General features: G+C 45.8%; 1 pseudogene; it reads right to left on the bottom strand.

Annotated features, from left to right (window-relative positions):
* Nucleotides 1-7,138: 7,138 nt before the first annotated feature.
* LOC101988842 lies at nucleotides 7,139-7,697 on the bottom strand (annotated as a pseudogene).

Genomic DNA, 7,697 nt, shown 5'->3' with positions numbered 1-7,697 from the left:
TGTCTAGTCCCTTGAGTTCTTGATATATTTTGGAAGTCGGCCCTCTGTCAGATGTGGGGTTGGTGAAGATCTTTTCCCATTCTGTGGGCTGCTGTTTTGTCCTTTTGTCCTACAGAAGACTTTCAGTTACATGAGTTTAGTTTCTTAGTGCCAGCTCCATTGGTGTTCTGTTCAGGAACTTGTCCCCTGTGCTAATGTGTTCAAAGTGATTTCTCATTTTTTTCTTCTGTCAGGTGCAGTGTATCTGGTTTTATAATGAGGTCTTTGATCCATTTGGACTTGAGTTTTGTGCAGGGTGATAGATATGGATCTATTTGCATTCTTCTGCATGCTGATATTCAGTTAGACCAGCACAATTTGTTGAAGATACTTTTTTTTTCCATATAATTTTGACTTCTTTGTCAAAAACCAAGTGTCCATAGGTGTGTGAATTTACTTCTAGGTCTTTAGTTTGATTCCATTGATCAGCCTGTCTGTTTTTATGCCACTACTGTGTAGTTTTTATTACTATTACACAACACTTTTTAGAGGCATTTTTTTATGGCGTCTCACCCTAGGAGTTAAGTTGTATCATAACCTTGTTGTCAATGGCTTTCTTTAGACTGAGCTAGGTGTTTCTAGGCTCTTAATGTCTTATTCAGATAATTAATAAAAGCACACACAGAGTAAAATAGCAAGAGGTTTTATTTAAAGAGACATTGCAAAGTATACTACAAGGAAACTAGTGTGTCCAGGAGCAGGGGCTATTGTCCCTGACTTCTTTTATGGGTCTAAGAGGAAGAGGAGGCCAATTAAAGAGGAGAAAGATGAAGACAAGGAGGAGTTGTTTTCTAAAGGTTGTAGTGTGTGGGTGGCTCTCTGTTTTGATTGATAGGTTTAGCTTCTGTAGGTCATTATTATACATATCCTTTCCTACAGTGCATTTAGTTTTAATCATATGCACACCCAATTATACAGAGGAAGAAAACAATAAACAGGATCTCCCCCAAGGTTTATTCAGAAGGTACAGTTTGCTCTACTGTACATACATCCAAACTGGTTCATGCTAGATCATCCCCAGTCTCTAGTTCCCATTTGTGTCCTGGGTCACGTGTGAAATGAAAGTAACTATGAAGGGAGAATCACAAAGAGTTTAGTTACTAAGGGAGGGGAAATGTCTTGTGTTGTTTGGAGAAATGTGCACGCAGTTTGATGCTGGGGTGAGGTCCCAGGCTGGGCAGTGCACTGTTTAAAAAGGGGATGCAGGTACAGTTCAAGTCAAGTGGATCCTTGGGTTGCTGTTTCCCCTACACTTTCCTGCCTCAACCTTAGGTCACCGGTAGGTTTCAGAGTCCTCCTCAAATTGGAGCTTACTTAAATTAAAAATGATTTCCCCCTCAGAGGTAAGCTTTGTTTCACCTCACAGCACCAGCTATGGTGTGTAAAGGTTCTGCCAGTTCTGGAAAGGTCTCCCTGACCATGCTGTATCATGGTGGATGGTGCTGCGGCAGGAATCCAGGAGGGAAAGGTCACATGATGAGACAGGAAGCTAGAAGAGGTGGAGGGCCGGCCATTTAAAATAACTTTCTCTAGAGACTAACCTGGGGTTCCTTGATAATAACCTTAATTCCTTTAAGGATGGAGCCTCCAATGAGTACCACTAGGCCCCAGATTTGATTTAATTTTTTTAGGTTGTGTGTGTGTGTGTGTGTGTGTGTGTGTGTGTGTTTGTGCCTGTTATGTGTATCTGTGCACTATGGGCATGCAGTGCCCTTGGAGACTTGGGTTCCACTGGGATTGGAGTTACAGATGGTTGTCGGCTGCCATGTGGGTGCCTGGAATTGAATCTGGGTCCTCTACAAGAGCACCAAGCGCTCTTAATCATTAAGTCATCTCTCCACCCCGTAGACCCCACCACTTAAGCATCTGACCCCTCTCAGTGCCACCTCACAGACAACCAAGCTTCTGACACACGAGTCATTGGGGCACATGCTCAAATCGTGGTCAAACCACAGAACCATTCTATCCAAAGTTTCTTATCTCCTTTCTTCCTCTACTCTTTTTTTCCCCCTATGTTTTCTTCTGCTCCTCAGTCAGCGCTGAGGTCAAACGCCAGGTCATATTTGCATAAACTTAGAGGTGAACTCTCCTTTAAAACTTTCTGTGCTGGCGAGGATGCAGTTTAGCATCCGTTGGTGCTCACTGTGGGCCTCAAAGTCTGGCTTCTCTTGCTGGCAACTGTTCCTCTCTGGCTGGGGTTTCTCTAGCCAAAGTCACCTGAGTGATACCTTTGAGAGCCATGTCTGTTTATCCTAGATACCCAAGCCCGTCAGATGTATTGCCCAATGTGTGTGTGTGTGTGTGTGTGTGTGTGTGTGTGTGAGAGAGAGAGAGAGGGGGGGGCAGGGGCCTCCATCTCCACTATCATTAAAAGACTGACCTATTTTCTCTAACAATGTTTCTGTAGCAGTCCAGTCCTTTGTTTGCTTTGTCCAGGAGCCCTGCGGCTGGTCTCCAGTTGTCCTGGGCGTGCTTTAGCTGCCTGGAGGAGTCTTTGCCTGTCGGAACAAAGCTTTGGTGTGACTCTCCAGTGACATCTCACCCTTTTTTTCTTTCTAGAAAATTTTGAAGACTGTGGTTTCCTTTTTCAGGTTTCAACTTCTCTGCAGACATAAAGTCAACAGCGAACAATGGGAATTCTCTAAATGCATAGGCCCCAGCTGGTAATGGGTTCATTCTGGCCAGCTGGGAACCAGCTCCTGTCCCTGCCCTACCCCGGGGCAATCACCGGGCAAACAGCAGGCTCACACTCAAGCCCAGCATAGCCCACATTCACTACTAGGAATTAATCAGGGTAGACCGGACATTTGTTTGCAGAGAACCTTCTAAGTCTCAGCAAGTTGAATGCTTTGTTTGTTTGTAACATTTCATTACACTCAACAAAAACAGCCACTCCATGCTCCTCCTGTATGCGGACCCCCGAGACTCCCCAGAATGAACCTGGCCTCATTCAGCAGCTTCTTGCAGTGGTTTTTTCCCCCTTCAATGCCAGCATTATGCCCAGTATTATCTGTCCTAAATTTATAACAATTGCAAAGCTCATATAAAATATGTCCATTTAGACTGAACAAAGAGAATGGCCTATATTGCTAAACAAATGTTGAGAAAACTTGCCTGGATCTCTGTCTCAGGAAAGACCAGATATGGTCATGTCCTCCCCATCATGGGGTCATCTCAGGAATAATGTTCCAAATGGCCAAGGGTCAATAACTTCAGGAGAGCCTAGGTCCTGTGGCCATTACTATCCGGCTCCAGACTAGATCTGCCATCAGCTACTCACAAGATACTGATAAAAGCCTTGAGGCTCGGTGTTCTCCTCCACAAAATGGAATTCATACTGGCAGTTCTTTTAAAGGGTGTGTGTTTGCACGTGTATTTGTGTGTCTGCATGAATGCAGGTGGGCGTGCACATATGTGTGTGTGTGTGTGTATGTGTGCATATAGAGAACAGAAGTTGACACCAAGTGTCTTCCTCAATCACTCTCCATTTTGTCTAAGCAGGGTCTCTCGCTGAACCTGGAGTTCACCAGCTCAGCTAGTGGAGCTGGCTGGTTGGCACAGAGGACCCCCTACAGGAGGGCAACCACCCTTGCTTGGCATTTATGTGGGTGCTTAGGATGCAAAGTCTGACCATCACCCCTGTGCAGCAAGAGCTTCATCCACTGAGTCATCTTTCCAGCCCTGATAAATACATAAAAAGCCACCGTGGTAAAGCACATAGTATGGAATTGAACAGAATTGAACAGTTCTTCTAGTTAAAACAAATTTTTTAAATAATTACTTATTTATTCTTATTTTATGTGTATCGGTGTTTCGCTTGCAACTATGCCTGTTCAGGTCCCCTGGAACTGAGTTACAGACAGCTGTGAACTCACATGTGGGTGCTGGGATTTGAACTCATGTCCTCTGGAAGAGCAGCCAGTGCTCTTAACTGCTGAGCCATCTCTCCAGCCCCAAGCTTTTTTGCTTTTAGGCACGCAGCGTTTTACACAACTGAGGTTCAGTGCCACCAGCTCAGAAGCAAACATTAACAGCATTGGCCCATCGGGACAGCCCACATTCAAACCACACCCTTAGCCCAAGAGACAAGAAGTGGAATCTCATTATGATTTGATTTGCATTTCTTTCACATACCTATGTTTCTGTGTATGTGTGGGTGAGTATTTGCTCCATGACATGTGTGGAGGTCAGAGGTCAACTTTTTTTTTTTAATATTTATTTATTTATTATGTATACAACATTCCTTCCATGTTTGCTTGCATGCCAGAAGAGGGCACCAGATCTCATTATAGATGGCTGTGAGCCACCATGTGGTTGCTGGGAATTGAACTCAGGAGCTCTGGAAGAGCAGTCAGTGCTCTTAACCAGAGGTCGACTTTTTCCTTTGTTGGCCCCTGTTGAGGTAGGGTCTGTCTTTCCTGTTTTTCTGCTGCTGTGCTGTATACTCCAGACTAGCTGGCCAATGAAGCTCTGGGAGATTTTCCTTTCTCCACTTCCCATCTAGTCCTAGGAGTGTTGGGATGCATGCTACCACCTCTAGCTTTTTTTGTAGGTCCCTGTGAACCAAACTCAGAATGTCAGGCTTGGGCTGGAGAGATGACTCAGCGGTTAAGAGTGCTGACTGCTCCTCCAGAGGGCCCAGGTTCAATTCTCAGCAACCACATGGTGGCTCTTGACCACCTACAGTGGGATCTGTTGCCCTTTTCTGTCTGATGTCTTCTTCCGGCATAAAGTTGTTCATGCAGATAGAGCACTCATATATATATAAATTTGTAATTGTGTATTGAAGAAAACATTGTCAGGCTTCACCGACTGATTACATGGTTTACCCACTTAGTCCTCTCTCAGCCCTTGCATTTATTTCTCCAGTTACTAGCACTGACCATCAGTCTTTAAACGACTTGGTCACTTGTAGATCTTTTTTGGAAAAAGGTCTGTTCTCATCCTTTGCCTGTTGTCAACTGGGGTCTTGTCTTGTCTTGTCCTGGGATTGTTCTGATGATTAAACGAGGCAGTTCCTTAAATGTCCATAGCGTGATGTCCGGAGCACGGTGGCTACTGCTAGCCGGCAGTCAGCTCTAAAACTGCCTTGATGGGAAAAAAAACACCACTTGACAGAAAACAGAAGGCAGAATTTTCCAGCAGGCTCCTGCTCCTGCTCGCGTCATAGGGACCACACACCACTCACTTGACATTTCCTGCTTCTCAAGGTTCTGGCTAGCACTACCTAGCTTGGCCTCTGCTAGGTCATACAGGGAAGCGTGGCGTGTCAGCTTAGGGTCTGATTTGCCAGAGTCGGAACAGATAGGAACTTTTGAAACATGGTTAAACTTGTAAATAGTCTGAGAATGCTTCAGCCTGCTCCTCTGCTCAGCACAGTATATACAATACACTTGATTTTGTTTGAATAAGAAAAAAAAACGAGAGTAAACTAAAGGACTCTCGAGTTGCTTATCCTGGGAGGCTCATGGTGACTCCCACATTATCTGGCCCTGGGAGACTGCTTGCCCAGGAAGGATTTTAATGGCTCCTTTGAGATGGGGGCTGTGTCGTCATCTCCTGCTCCCTGACGCTCCCCAAGCATCCCTGGCCTTACTGCTCTGGTCCACCTACCCGACTCATCTTCCTTTCCTTTTGCCTATTTGCTAGGCTGGGAGACTCCCCAACAAGCCTGCTTATCACCCCGGAAACACACTCAACATTCCCTTTCTCTAATACTTGATTCTTGAAATCAAATCAGTATCATTGCAGAATGGAAACAACACTGGCGAAGATTCAGGAAACGCTCCCCACAGTATCCAGCATTGACGTAAACAGGGAGCTCTACCTCGGAAGGAAACCGGAGTTCCATCTTTTTCATGACTGGTGGCCATTTGAGAATGCTCAGTCTCCACAGTCAAGAGTTATCCCTCTTCTCAGGTCTGGAATCCAAATGGGAAGGCTCCTTCCTGCTTTGGTCCTCTTTCATATGCAGCTGTGTGATCCATTCTGCTCCAGATCCCTGGGTCCTAGATGCAGTCCTGTGTGTTGTTTGCCTGGTCCCGGAGTACCAGCAACCCCTGACATACCATATCTGTTCTCTGGGCGGACCCGGAAGGTCACGGAGAGATTCTGCTGTGACTTGACTCTAATCTTCTGCTGTAGTAGGAGAAGGGGCTGGGCTCTGGAATAGTCACAATCACCTTGCTGTCTTTGAGGAAAAGGAAGATTTCTGGTCTTGCCTAAGAGTGGGCCACCTGAAAAGGCCTGGCTCTTTGGAAGAACCAGGGACATTTGCCTAGATATTCTCTACCCAGTCAAAGGGCCCCATGGCTTCTCAGTTGAGAATGTGTGCTTGGAAGAGTCCCCGCCTCTTGGAGGTGAGAATTCAGCCTTCCGGGAACTCCACTACCTGGGAATTAATTTTGGATTTGATTCTTCGCCAGTTCTGTTTTGCGGCAGCAAGTCTCTCTGCTGTCCTGAAGGTCTTCAGCCTCTGTTGGTCACCTCAACAGAGCATGGGAGAGCAAAGTCCTTTCAAATAGTGGAGATGGTGCCCCCTGCTGGCAAGCCGCCTAACCTCGCCGCAAGGAAGGCTACCCTTCTTGGGCCTTTAGACTTTTTTTTTTTTTCTGGTTGACGTGCTGCCCTTTATTGATGAACGTGAGCAGCTTTTGGTAATTAATTCTACCACGGAGACAACAGCCATGGATGACATAACACACTGGGACATGTCTTGAGCTGGAGAACTTAACAGGAGGGCAGAGTTTGCACTACACTTCCCAAGTGCCAGCTTTCCTCCCTGGGCAGCGTTCATGAGAAGCAGTTACTTCACGAAACAGAAGGAAGCAGTGTGATAGAGCTCTTGAGGCTGTTGGGCGAGCATCCGTCCGGCAAAGGAACAACCATAGTAGTGGAGTTAAGGCAAATATTTTCTCTTGCTACAGAGTCTCCATAGTTCTTAATGTATTCCAACATGATTATACATGCTTTCAATTTAAAATGAAAATACAAACAAGTTTACAAATTACTACTGGACACTTAAAAATAAACTCTATGTCACTTTTCTTTTTGGCAGCACCAGCCTGAACTTTGCAATATTTCAGAAACTTCAGGTACATTACAGTCTTTTAAGAAAGGCCCAGTACTTCAGAATTCCCGGGGGGGCCAGAATACTTTTGGCTTCTTCTGCATCTTGCAAAGGTTCTCTCCATATTCTTCTTTTAGCCAGTGGCTATACTGGTTCACTTCATATTTCTCAAACTCCTGCAGCTGCCTTTGGAAGCCCAGGTTGGGATTGGCACAGGACCTCCCAGCTCGAACGGTGTGCAAGGCATCTTCCCAACCAAAGTCAGTGAGTGACTGTCATGATGTACGCGATCACCAGTGTCCACACTCCTGGAGACTCCAGCCAAGCAGTGCACAAGACAGCCCTCACCCTGGAGTCGGCACTCGTGAATGAACTTGATACTTTCTTTAAAATGTCTTGTCAGGTTTTGAGATGGTGAGTCTGCTGCTGGTATGCACAGGTATTTAACTCCCTCCATCATGGGCCTGGCACTGTCGTGCACAGAATGAATGTGCGTCACCTTGTTCCTGCTCAGTTGGTCTGCATCTCTTGCATCTTTGAAATTGCCAATGAACAGGCCACGCAGGCTCTGGCTCATCCCACTCCCCAT

Source organism: Microtus ochrogaster, linkage group LG4 (genome assembly GCF_000317375.1).
Source record: "Microtus ochrogaster isolate Prairie Vole_2 linkage group LG4, MicOch1.0, whole genome shotgun sequence".
Taxonomy (NCBI): domain Eukaryota; kingdom Metazoa; phylum Chordata; class Mammalia; order Rodentia; family Cricetidae; genus Microtus; species Microtus ochrogaster.
This window is presented reverse-complemented; position numbering and strand designations above follow the sequence as displayed.